The sequence below is a fragment of the Gossypium arboreum genome, chromosome 2 (assembly GCF_025698485.1).
Source record: "Gossypium arboreum isolate Shixiya-1 chromosome 2, ASM2569848v2, whole genome shotgun sequence".
NCBI classification, from domain to species: domain Eukaryota; kingdom Viridiplantae; phylum Streptophyta; class Magnoliopsida; order Malvales; family Malvaceae; genus Gossypium; species Gossypium arboreum.
Genome location: NC_069071.1, coordinates 109,523,373 through 109,537,758, shown reverse-complemented (window position 1 = coordinate 109,537,758; position 14,386 = coordinate 109,523,373). Strand labels below are relative to the sequence as shown.

General features: G+C 36.6%; 1 non-coding gene across 1 annotated transcript; it reads left to right on the top strand.

Moving 5' to 3' along the window:
• Window positions 1-258: 258 nt before the first annotated feature.
• On the top strand, window positions 259-365 carry LOC128289604 (small nucleolar RNA R71). The gene has a single exon (XR_008279249.1). It is a non-coding gene; the product is annotated as a small nucleolar RNA R71 (small nucleolar RNA).
• Window positions 366-14,386: the final 14,021 nt, after the last annotated feature.

Here is a 14,386-nt window from a genome sequence, read left to right as displayed (position 1 = left end):
CCAACAATCTTTTTATTCAAGAGTTCTACCTGATTTGACAACATGGTGACCGAATCGACGTTATAAACACCAGCTGTTTTCGTTGGCTTTGTCCTCATGACTTTCCACTGATAGTTATTCAGTGACTTCTCCTCAATAAACACATAGGAATCTTCAGGTGTTTTATTATTGATGGTTCTGCCAGCAGCTGCGTTAACCATTTGCCGAGTCGAAGGATTCAGACCATTGTGGAATGTTTGAACTTGGAGCCAAAGCGGTAACCCATGGTGAGGGCACCTTCTCAGTAAGTCCTTGTATCTCTCCCATGCATCGTAGAGGGTTTCTAAATCCATCTGCACAAAAGAAGAGATATCATTACGTAATTTAGCCGTTTTAGCCGGCAGAAAATATTTTAGTAAGAATTTTTTGGTCATTTGTTCCCAAGTAGTAATTGACCCTCATGGTAACGAGTTCAACCACTGTTTAGCTTTGTCCCTTAATGAAAAAGGGAATAACCGAAGACGAATGGCATCATCAGAAACGCCATTGATTTTAAATGTATCATAAAATTCCAGAAAGTTTGCTAAGTGAGCGTTGGGATCTTCATCTTGCAAACCATCAAACTGAACAAATTGTTGTATCATTTGAATAGTGTTTGGTTTTAATTCAAAAGTATTTGCAACTACAGTAGGTCTAACTATGCTAGATTCAGTTCCTGTTAAAGTCAGTTTAGCATAATCATACATAGTGCGTGGAGCAGGATTTTGATTAGCCGCAATTGTAGGAGGTAGTTGATTGTCTTGGTTTTCAGCCATCTCTTCGATTGGGGGTAGAGTATTGTCTTCTTGCTCGTTCTCTATGTATCGTAAGCTTCGCCTTATTTCTCTTTGATTTCTGTGAACTGTACGATTGATTTCTTCATCAAAAAGTAATGGTCCTGACGGGTTTCTTCTAGTCATAAACTATAAAAGACCTGCCAAGAGAAAGAAAAAGTAAGTTAATAAATAATAATGATAATAAAATTAAATTAAATTGCAAGAAAAATAAATGGCTAAAGTAATAAAAATTGAGCGTTCCTAATATTCCAGTTCCCCGGCAACGGCACCAAAAACTTGATCGCGTGATTTCGTGATAGGTTTTAAATATTTATAATTACTCATTCTTGAACTAACTATTATTGCGATGTAGGCAAGTGTACCTATCAAACAGTAGTATAGTTTTAGCAAGACCGGATTGTCGAACCCAAAGGAACTAAAAGTACTAGTAATGACTGTCTTTTTATTATCTAGCCTAAGAATAAAGAGGTTTTGTTTTAATTAACTAATTATCTAAACTAAGAACGCACAGAGAAGAAAATTGGGGAATTGCTTTTGGGAAAAATTGATTGACTTAAGACAATACCTAAGGACAAATCCACCTAGACCTTACTTGTTTTTCTGGCTCCGAATCGGACAATTTATTCATTCAACTTGTTCCGTAGAGATCCCTTAGTTATGTTATTATCCCTATTCAAGAGTAATAACGTCTAATCCCTAGATTGAATAACCGAGACTTTTCTCTAATTAACACTCTAGGGTTGCATTAACTTGATCTATGGATCCCTTTATTAGGTTTCACCCTAATCCGGTAAAATCTTGTCACCCTATGTCTAGGCACGCAATCAACTCCGCTTAATTATGAAAAATGTACTCTTAGATAGGGTCTATTCCTCCTCTGAATAAGAGCTTGACTTGAATCATTATCCTTGGATATCAAAACAAGAATTAAGAACACATAATTAAGAAAAGTTAAATATTTATCATACGATTCAGAAAATAATAACAAGATTTGTCTTAGGTTTCATTCCCTTTAGGTATTTAGGGGTTTTAGTTCATAACTAAATAAGAAAGCATCTCAGAAGAATAAAGAATACAAAACATAAAGAAAACCCAAAACTCCTAAAGATAAATTGAGGAGAGATCTTCAGTCTTGATGATGAATCCGGCTTTTGAGATGGATCAATCGACTTTCTTGGAGTAATTCCTTACTGCCCCTTCTTCGTCCCCCTTTTCTTCCTCCTCTAGGGTGTATTTATAGGCTTTGGGATGTCTAGAAGCCCTCAAAATTAGCCTTTTCTGAATTGGACTCAACTTGGGCTCGGCAGGCACACGCCCGTATTCATTTACTTCAGGTCGTGCTTGAGCCTGCCAAATTGACACGGCCGTGTGGCTTGCCCGTGTGAGGAGGTCCAAGCCGTGGTGATTTCGTACTTTGGCCCATTTTCTCTATTTTTGGCCCGTTTCTCATTCCTTTCGCTCTTCTATGCTCTCCTAAGTATAAAACATGAAATTAAAGCACTAGGAGCATCGAATTCACCAATTCTAATGAGAAATCATCCATAAAATGCATTAAACATGGGGTAAAAATATGTATAATTTACAGTTTATCAGTCACCGAAGGGTTTAAAAAAATCCCTCTCGATAACTAACGGGTGTCAAATCTTAGTTTGAAGATCGAAACCATTTCTAGAAATTTGAAATTCAACTTCCCACAAATGTTTGGTCATTTAAAATCATGGCATATATAGAGAGAAAAATTAACTTTCCTTCACTGTATTTCAGGTTTCCTCTTCCAAGTCTTCTTGTTGATTTAGTTCTTTAAAACCTTTGAATGTCATTCTTCCCTTCCTTTTCTTCCCTTCCTACAATTTTCTTGCTCGAGTTTACCACTCTAAGGAATTACCCAGCCACCTTCCGTGTGACTCTTCCTCAATCTTTTTCTTCTTTTACAATCTATGAAAACCTCATTATGTCCCGATTTAAGCCATTGTCAGGAGGAAGAAAAATGGACCATGATTGGAGTTAGAGGGATCATTATGGCAATAGGCACTTTTTAGCGTATGTGTGTAGGTCATTTGACCACAGATCTAGCACGCCCATCGAATCATCGTTTTAAAAATGTATGGCTATTCGTGAGGACATGTTCAAACATTTTTCATCCAGAGGAATCTGATTGCCCAATTTTGCTTTTGAGTTTGAAACCATGGAAAATGATTGTCAATTGAGTGGCTCCCATGATGGGTTCATCAACTCGTTATACTTATCGAAGGCAAGCTTCCATCTCCTTTTACAACTTCTTTTTTGTAGGGTGTTAAATATATATAGAATTACGCCTGGATAGCCTAGCGGTCCTTCTTGAAGGACCCTGATAGCTTATTTCATTGAGTGTAGTAAACACTGTGATCTTCTAATCTTAAGCAAGTTTCAACATTTTCACCAACTGAAGGTCATTATCCAAGGGGTCTCAGTTGGGACGATCGATTTCTATATTTTCACAAACCATGAGTACATAATTCAAAGTTCCTCATTAATTTTCCACTCAGACTAACGTAAGTTCATACGAGTGAAAAGGAAGCTTGATGGTAACTTTGGCTTCCTTACAAGGTGGTCTACCCCTAACGAGTCTGTTTGTCTTCAACAATAACCAATTGACTCAGACCTCGCTAGATTTCAATATGATCGCTTAAGGTTAGGGCATCCTCTAAATTTGGACAAACTCCTAACAGTAAGGAATGTTTTCCATTATTGTTTAGAAGAGCAAAGCCCTAATAGCTTTAGATCGACAAACTTAGCCTCGGGAGCGAACCCTCAAAGAGTCAAACCTACTAGTGAAGCATAGCCTTATGGGGCCCTTGACGAGCTAGCCTAGTCATTAGTGAGGAAAAGAAGAGAGTCTTCCATCCCTAAAGTATGCCTTTTTTTATGCTTATCCTCCCCACACTTGAACTTAAGAGTGTCTATTCTCACCATGCCCATATTAATCCTGCATGCTGACTCCTAATTTTTTATTGCAGGTTTTCCCTCTCTGTTTAACTCTTTTCAACATCCTCTTCACATGAATGTGGAGGCACATAAAGAAAGTGCACAAGAAGTTGCAATGCTGGTTGATATTCAGATTCGGGCAGTCAGTAGTCACTAGAAGAGGAAAAGGCTAAAAGGAGAGTCCTCCAATGCCGAGGAAAAGAGTGAAGCTAGTTTGGGTTGCCAAAGATTTGGGAAAGAATATTCAATCCTAGAGAGGGAGTCCTTCATATCTCCATTGATCGTCTTCGTCCTTCCCACTAGGCCAGGTACTTATGCAGCTCTCTCCCCACCCCCATCAGTGTTTCAACCTGGGGCTCCAATTCGGGTTACTACTAACTCCACTTCACCTACTTCCCTGATCGGCACTATTGATTTTACCTTTTCCTTGGGCGAGGTACAAAACTTCTTCCCCTTGAGAATGAACATTGGTAAATATCAATATCCCTTTTCCCCACTCCTAATTCATCAAAAACAAGATAGGGTCTTATCTCTGAAACTGAAAGTATTCACCTACCCATCTTCTTCTTTTGAGGGCATCACAAGCCCACCATTTTTGAGCTGGCAGGCTCTTTCTCGATAATAGCTGCAGAGTGAGACATTATGAGTTGAGTTCTTCAATAGGCCTGTAAAGAGGTTGAGGCCCATTGGGTCAATTCTGAGAAAACCATACTTTTGGGAGAACAATCATTAACCCAACTTCACCAATCTAATGATGCCCTTATTCTCTAAAACCACGGACTTACTAAATACCAACCATCAGCGGCTCGAGAGAAAGAGTTAGAAGAAAAGGTCTATCATCTAGAGACCTTGGAGAGGCAGCACCTCACTGATAAAGAGAAAATACAAAAAGAGAGCAACGTGACTTTGGAAAAATTCATGGCGGATACCAACAAAAATATTAAGGCACATTTGCCGATTTTGAGATCTAACTTGATATTACCCTTACAAGTGGCTATAGGTCCCTTCTAACTATGTCACATAAACTTCAAATGCTTGTGGCCTCTCATCAGGACCAACCTTGGCTTCGATGTCTTAAATCCCAAAGGGACTATATGGATGAAACATCAAAAAAAATATAAGAAGTCTCGTGAACTCTTTTACGACACGATCCAAACATATCTGACTTGGATTCTTCGAGTGGTACCGTTTCCAAGGATAAAACATCCAACGATGCCTCTAGCTCTTCAGCCCAATAGGAAGCTAATGTTGAGAGGGAGGAAATCACAAGGGACATGGTTGGTCAGTTGGTTGAGGATTTTACTTAATCCTTTTTTGTACTTGGTCTAATCTTTCTGAAGTAATGGAAACTCCCATCTTTTCCTTACTATTTGGTCTTACACTTAACCACTCTTGCCGAACTAATCGAATTCTACCGTAACATGTATATAGGGGCTACTCCTTAACTCCATATGTCCAGAGGATCGATTGAATTGAAACTTTGATACCACTTAATTTGCGACACCTTATACCCGATTTGAATGCTAGATTCAGGTACTAGATACTACAGTAACATGAATAAATTAAACGTTACTTATATATCAGATTATTATTACCTTTCATAGTCTTGACGGACTTCCACCCTTCACTAGCATTGGAGGACTCCATTAGTCCTTCAGCCTTGGGCTGGCACTTTCTACCCAGAAGGCTTTGGTAGGTTTTCCTAAACTCATGACCACTTCTTGGTTGGCCCACCTTTGAAGTCAATGTACTATTTAGTCAAACTCCATATCCACTCAAGTAGGGTGGGATCCGCACCTTTCTTGGGGAACTCAAACTGAACATAATACGTATGCCTTATGTGACAGCCCTAATTTGGCCCTAGTCGGAAAGTGGTTTTGGGATCACAAAACCGAGTCACAGAAATAATTAAATGTTATACTCTGTGTTTATTATATGTGAAAGTGCATGTGTGAAAATTTCATGCTTTGATTTTGTTATTTGAGAGTAAAATTATGAAATAGGACCTATGTGAAAATTTCTGAAAATGCTATAGGCCAAATTGTAGTGGCCAAATAATTTGTAGTGTAAAATAGGAGGATTTGCATGTCAAACCTCCCATTTTACATGTAATGGCCGGCCATCATGTTGGTGGTAGACAACATGTGCAAAATTTTTTATTGGAATTATGGCATGAGTATGGCACAAATATTATATGCCATTTTGTGTCATAAATTGTTGGGTAATTAGAATAATAAGAGTAACAAAAGGAAGTGAAGGAAAAGTTTTGTCCATCCTTGTTCATGATAGCCGAAAATGGAAGAGAAAGGAGAGGAAAAGAGCTCTTGAATGTTCGGTCACTTGGGGAAGAAAATCCAAGGTAAGTTCATGGTGCTTTGCTTCTATTTTGATGTTCATGGGTTTTTCTTGTTTCTACCTTAAACCATGAAGCATATTTTTGATTTTTGGTTGTGTTGTGAGCATTCGGTCATGAATGGAAATCAGAGAAATGGTTGTTGTTTCATGTTATTTTGATAAAAAATGGAGAATAGATGAAGTTGAGCCAAGCAAATGAGCATGCATGTGCCTTAGATGCTAAGAGGGGAAAATCGGCTAACATGTTGTGTGTATTATGGCCGAATGTGAACTTGGACAATATTGAGTAATTTTGTTCTTTAAAATGATGAAAGGAAGATTATGCTTAAGTGAAGTTATAGGTATGTGATGATTGATTTGTGATATGCATGTTTAAATAACATGCATGCAAGGTATGTGTGAAAGAGTGAATTGGTAATAAATCTACTTGGGACAGCAGCAGTAACGAAGAATTTGGAAAATCACCATAAATTGTGAGAGATGAGTTAGAAGCTGAATAAATTATGTAATTAAAGCTTAATTAGTCTAGTTTCTTATAAAAGAAACCGTGTAAGCAAAAGAATTGCCGATGATGAGATATTTGAAGTGATGTGGGACAGGGTCAGAATGACTTCTAGATCCTCTGTTCTGTTTTTATAAAATCATTATAAATTTTACAAAAATGGTTATAAGATGAAGTTTATATTCTTAGACTCCTTAATGAGTCTAGTTTCAAATTGAAATAAATGAGAACATATTTTGAATTCTGTACAATGAGAAATTTGATTCGTAGTGAAGAGTGCTCAGATTAGTCAAGCAGTGAAATAAGGGAAACTTTAAGAATAATCTGGTATTGATTGGCCAAACCAAAAATCCTGAAAATTTTATGGGTAAAATATATATGGGTCTATTTTCAGAGAAAATTAACGGCACTTGATTTGGAGTTTTGTATCTCCAGTTATAAATGATTTAGTGACTGTTGCTCAGGAAGACAGCTTGCAGTGAAATTATAATTATGTGGTAAACATTGACAAAAATTTGTTAATGAGTTGCTTATTGATTTCTTATAAGCTTACTATGATCAGTAGGTGTGAAAGTTGAATATATATATATATATATATATATATATATATATTATATTTTGAAAGTGATGCTTGAATAGTCGACTAATGACTAGTTTAAAATCTTTAAATTTTAAGCTCAAGAGCATAGAGGGGCAAATTCGGATAAGAGAGAAGAGAAAGTAATCGAATAGCCATTGTAATCGTTCGGCAACATTCGATGTAAGTTCTTAAGTGTTTAAGCTTGATTCCTTTTTATATGCCCAAGAGTTAAATTAATATGGTAAAGGGAATGTAAATTTTATTTAGTTAATGTGACGAATATGTAATGGTTTAAGGCTATAAGCCGATTATTGCTATTATGCTTAAGTTGAATTGGATTTGGAAATTTGATGCACTAAATGAGTGTTACAATGAATAAACTATGTTGTATATATGCTGGTGGAGATATCACGATTTGTGATTATTAAATACTTAAAGGAAACCATGATATGTATAAAATTATTATTATTTAGTCCTTTGTGGTAGCCGAATATGGCTTGGCACTAATGTGATTAAATGTGAACTTCGATGAGGTAAACCATTAAAAGTGTGGTGCTATAAGACTATGGGCTAATACGATATGTGGATTCGTTCCGTAAAGTAAATTATTCAGGTATGCGATATGTACTTAGGCATGTTAAATCAATTGGATTTGAATCATGAATGTGAATTGAGAAGCATAGGTAAAAATGCTTATGACATATATGTGAGTAAGGGTAAAACCATCGTAAATTATCGATAAGGATGGGCTATGTGCGGAACCATCTTATAATTGCTAATTTGAAAGGTTGTGTGCGAATCAGTGAGTAATATGTATATATTAGATGAATCGTGACCTTTTGGTTCTACTTGAACTAAGTTGGGCGATAAATAATTTATGCATATGACTTATAGTCGAATGGTCACTATGGGTTAAGTTTGAATGGTGAAATGGAAATGTGATATTTTGAATGAGATGTGTTAATATATGATTAAATATGCATGATATTTGATGTGTATCTGGGCTTAAAGACCTGCAGGCTTCGTGCTGGTAAAATATCCGGGTTAAATCCTGCAGGCTTCGTGTTGGTATTGTATCCGGGTTAAATCCTGTAGGCTTCGTGCTGGTATTATATCAGGGATAAATCCCGCAGGCCTAGTGCTGGTATTATATTCAGGCCTTCGTGCCTATCAGGCTTCGTGCCGGTGATATGTATTCGGGCCTTCGTGCCTCAGCGAGCTTCGTCGTGCGGTGATGTGTATTCGCCTTCGTGCCTCAGCGAGCTTCGTCTTTGGTGATGTATATTCGAGCCTTCGTGCCTAGCAGGCTTTGTACCGGTGATGTGTATTCGGGCCTTCGTGCCTAGCAGGCTTCGTGCCGGTGATGTATATTCGAGCCATCGTGCCTAGCAGGCTTCGTGCTGGTGATGTGTATTTCGGCCCTCGTACCTAGTAGGCTTCGTGCCGGTGATGTGTATTCAGGCCTTTGTGCCTAGCAGGCTTCATGCCGGTGATGTGTATTCGCCTTCGTGCTCAGCAGCGTAATGCCTGGTGAAATGATATGTTATGTGAATTCGGTGTTCCTTGTAAGATAAGGGTTTAGCCGAATGTTAAAGATGAAATGATAGTGTATTGTATCATGCTTATATGGCCTAATGGCAAGTATAACATGTTGGTAAATATGCAATGTGCTTTTATAATCGAATGATAAGTTTGAAATGAATGTGAGTGAAATGTTATGCATAAGCTATCAAATGTTAAGTGTGAAAATGAGATCAAAGAAAAGTGTTTGAGATGTATAATTATATACGTTCGAATGATGTTAGTACTCAATTGATATGAATATGTTATATGGAACTTGTTGATTTGATTATTCGGGCCTTTGAGCTTAGCAGACTATAATGTCGGTAAGATACTATTCGGGCTTTTGAGCCTAGCAGGCTATAAAGCCGGTGAAATGATATCGGGCCTCGAGCCTAGTAGGCAAAATGCAGGTGATTTGTGAAAAGCCTATGGCTAAGGTACCTCGTGCTAGATTTTCAAATGAATACATTTAATACGTAAAGTAGGCCAGGTACGCAGTATGTACTCAGATGTGAGTTTGATTTGAAGTGAATCATAAGTGAGTAATGTGATACGTACGTGAATAAATGTTAAAACTATACCTACGATCATGATACACCTGGTCAGGGTGTGAAAGTATGTGAGGATATTTGATTTAAATATGTTATATGAATTCAGATTAAGTGTGATAAGAATGCTGAACGTGCATTATGTGCTTGTGTATATTCGGCCAGATGGCAATATCCCTAGAATTTGGCCTCTCAAGAAATTAAATAATCAAAGTATAATTGCATTTATTTGTTTGCATTGCATAAGACTTACTAAGCTTATGAAAGCTTACTCTGTTGTTACATTTCTCTGTTTTATGGATTGTTGACTTCAGTTACCTGCTCGGGTTGGAGTTCGCCAGAGATATTATCACACTGTCGAGCTCACGTTATCGGTGTAAGTAAATCCTAGTATTTGGAGTCTATGGCATGTATAGGGTTTTAATGTTTTGGACCTCGTAAGCTCATATATAGGATAGATTGCATGTGAAAAGAAAAGTTTTAAATTAATTGAAATTTTTCAGCACGGTTTTTGTGTGATTGACTGAGTTTAAGTCAAGTAACACCTCGAACCTTGTTCCGGTGAGGGATACGGGCGAGGGGTGTTACACCTTATCATCTAAGAAATCACTTCTTCTTTTTACACTTTTTGGTTTGAGACGTTCCCTTTACCACTCTTATCTTCGCCTTTGGTGAATTCTCTACTGGTATACGTAACTACAAACTTCCCTAGTGTAACTCTATATTTATTGTCCCAACAAACTACTTCGTGTTTATTGTCCTGGCGGACTACCCCGTGTTTACTGTCCCAAAAGACTATTCTGGTTGTCATAGCCAAGCTATGTTTTTACATATTAGACCTCTTTTGAGGTGTCGCCCCGAAGAACCTTATTGTCGTCGCGGTGTCTCTTTATAGAGTATGATGATCATCGTCGTGGTGTTGGTCTATGTAACCTAATAACGTTCATCATGGTGTTGTCTTGAAAGACCTATTTTACATTTCACCTTGATGCTCGAACACCGAAGTGTCCTCTCCGTAAGGCCCGAAGCTTGACACATCATGGTTTGCTCTCAGTAATCCCGAATGGCAGTATCATAAAAGAATTCTCATTTCCCAATTCTTCCACCCATTCCTCCATTTCACCTTTCCCAACCTTGATAATGTAATGTCCCCTCGACAAGGCCCGGAGGTTCGTTCATAATGGGTGCACTTAGTAACACCATATGACAATATTTAGCAGAATCACCCATTTTTCCCTTCCTAACATCATCTATCTTGCAAATTGTTTTCCTATAGTTATAATTATGTGATATATGCATTTCACATACATACTAGCATAGAGCACGCTATCATTTTAAACATGATACATATATTTAACTACTTTAGCAAATACTTATACATTAAGCAAATTTCATATAGGCTTATTATTCACAACCAACAGGGTTCATTCATCATCACAACACTTATCACTGAGTTAAACCAGCTACTAAGCATTCCGAGAATGGAGTACATAAGTTAGTTTAGCTTGTCTAATTTGTCCTGGTAGCAGTTCCTCAATTTCTCTACTACCAGACTTAGAATTCACACTATTACTGTGGCATGCAAAACTTTCTTTAGTTAAATCCTTTCCTTCTTTAGAGCAACTGAAGAAGATGTTGCTACAGAAAGAAAACCATGTAAACATAATTGAGAAATTCTGTCTCCACACATACACACACAAACCCCCTAAATATACTCATTTGGCACGATCTTCACTTATCGCCACAACCAATCATTCTTAATCATTTTGTCTCCCACTATGGAACCTGCTAGTTCCATCCTAACCGAACCAAAATTGAGATCCAACTATTTACAATTCCGCCTCTAATTTTTTTTTGAATTTCCCGGTGTAGTGTAGAAATTTGCAAATCCTTTCAATTTAATCCTAACTATCCTTAAATTTCCAAGTCAATAAAGATAACTAGGTATTACAATAACTATACTTGTCATACTTGTAAATTTTTATATTGATCTGAAATTCTTTCTATATTAAAATATATGTAATGGTTGAATTTTTAAATAAAACAAATAGTTAGAAATTTTCAATTTACTCCTAACTTGATATTCATGATCTACATGAACAAAAAGTGAATATGACGATTGTAATGTTAAAATATTAATCATACAAAAAATTATAAATGTGTGAAAAATTAATTTAATTTTACACTAGTATAGGTTTATCTTTCTTTATATTTTAACAATCATCGAATCTGTAAAAAAAATATTTTCTTATGAAATGTTATATCATAGGCACTCATATTATAAGTTTAAAATATATATATAATTGTTAGCGACCATAGGATCTTTTGAGGTTATTCGGAACACAATCTAATTTTTGGTGGACATTGGTGATTTCAACAAAATCTTATCGTCATTGGAGAAGTGAAGAAATAAAATGAAGGATAGTAGACATATAAAAGTCTATTTAAATATGAGTAAAACCTTAAAACCTACAACTAAGTTGATTGGGTTTTGTGGAGAGTATAATGAAAAAACTAGACATTGCGAATAAGGGGATTAGTTTGATAAAGAGATACGTCACGTCACCTCGGTCACTATCTTTTCTTATTGTATTAAATGAAAGATGTATGGACAGAGCCTTTTTCCCTAAAACAGGCCTCCACCAAAGGATCCACTTTCACCGTTTTTATTTCTTGCAGTGAAGGATTCTTAGCTCTTCTAAATAAGGCGAAGGCAAATAGCAAAAGTAAGGACAATAAGGAAAGCAGAAATTGCCCTCGTGTTACCTATCGAGTCTTCACTGGTGATAGTGAAAATTAAACAAATTATTCAGTCCTATGCAAATTGTTATGGGCAAAGGGTGAATAAGAAAGCTAAAATTTAGTTAGAGCATCAGATGCCTATCTAGTGGTGGTAAAGGCAATTTTACAAGACTATTAATTGCTTTTAGCTTTCTAGTTCATTCTGTGTAGAAAATAGCAGATTAATCAGTACTTACTGGCGGAAGCAAAATGAGAGAAGAAAGAGTATTAGTTGGTTGATGAACTGGAAAGAGACATGCATCCAGCATTCCATGTTCATCCCTCAAGACTCCTCCAATGCGAGCAAGTCCTGGACCTAGTATTCCTCTAGTAGCCCCGTTGACGTTAAATTTGATAAAACCAGCTTCAGGTGGCAGCCAGAGCACCTTACATCTCTTATTAGGACCACTTTACCCGAAAAGCATTACCTTGGGTTATCCCACCATGAAGGCTTATGAAAATAAAATAAAATAAAATAAAATAAAGAACACACAAATTTTACGTGGAAACCCTTTCGGGAAAAATACCACGGGCAGAGGAGAAGAAAATTCACCATGTCGAATTCGAATAATTACAAGAGGAATAGACTATGTCTATTTATAGGCTTGTAAAGTCATATTTTAGTAAGATTGAAACACCTTATTCTAATCAATATAAAATAGATGGAGTTTAATCAAGTTTAAAAAACCTTATTCTAAAATAAAATAAAAGCAGTATAGTTCTATATGGATTTTACTTTTATTTTATTTTACCACTATATTTTATTTAAATAAGGATTCAGGTTATTTAATTCTAACAATCTCCACCTTGACACGAATTCTCAATGAACAAGTTCTTCATCGCGAACTCTCAACGAAAAAGTTCTCCACCTCTTCCATAAAACCCCTTAAGGGTTTAACTTCAACAATGAACACCAACCAAGTCTAAGCAATGCTCAAACTTGGTTACTGGAAGTGACTTAGTCATCATATCTGCAGGATTTTCATAAGTACTAATTTTACTCACAACAATATCACCACGAGCAATAATATCACGAACAAAATGATACCGAACATCAATTTGTTTTATTCTCTCATGAAACATTTGATCTTTTGTAAGGAAGATTGCACTCTGACTGTCACAAAATACTATATTGATTTTAAGGTCTTTATTGAGTTTACTAAAGAGTCCCTTCAACCAAATAGCTTCATTACAAGCCTCAGTAATCACCATGTACTCAGCTTCAATGGTAGAGAAAACGACTGTAGTTTGCAAAGTGGCTTTCCAACTGATTTCACAACCTTCGATTGTAAAGACATAACCTGTGAGAGATCTTCTTCTATCAAGGTCTCCAGCAAAATCAGCATCAACATATCCAATGACTCCATCTCTAGTTCTTTCAAACTATAAGCAGACATCCGTAGTACCTCGTAAGTATCTTAAAATCAACTAAACTGTTTTCCAGTATTCTTTACTGGGATTCGCCATGTATCTACTCACTGCACTAACTACATATGATAAATCTGGACGTGAACAAACCATAGCATACATGAGGGATCCCACAATCTCATCATCTGATTGTGGAGACAAAGCCATTGAAAGTCTGAAATGGGCTGCTAAAGGAGTACTAACAGGCTTAGCACTACAGATTGAACCTGCAAAGAACTTTCTCAATGTACCCCTTCTGACTTAGGTACAATTTACTTGCTTTTTTATCTCTGAGAATCTCCATACCAAGAATTTTCTTTGCTGGTCCCAAATCTTTCATCTCAAATTCTTCACTTAGTTGGGCTTTGACCTTTCTTATCTTCCCTTTATCTTTTGCTGCTATCAACATGTCATCAACATAAAGAAGTAGATACATGAAAGAACCATCACTATTTTTCTTAAAGTAAACACAACTGTCAAAACTACTTCTTTTTGAAATCATTAGAACTTATAAAGGAATCAAACCTTTTGTACCACTATCTTGGTGACTGTTTCAAACCGTAAAGGGACTTTTTCAGCAAGCAAACATAGTCCTCTTTTTTTGACACTGTAAAACCCTCTGGTTGTTGCATGTAAATGTCCTCCTCAAGTTCTCCATGCAAAAATGTAGTTTTTACATATAATTGCTCAAGCTCCAAATCATGCATGGCCACAATACCAAGCAAAGCTCGAATTGAACTATGCTTCACAATTAGGGAGAACACATCTGTGAAGTCCACTCTTGGAATTTGACTATAACCCTTTCCAGCAAGCCTTACTTTATATCTGGGTTTTTCAACTCCTGGAGTCCCTTTTTCTTTTGAAACACCCA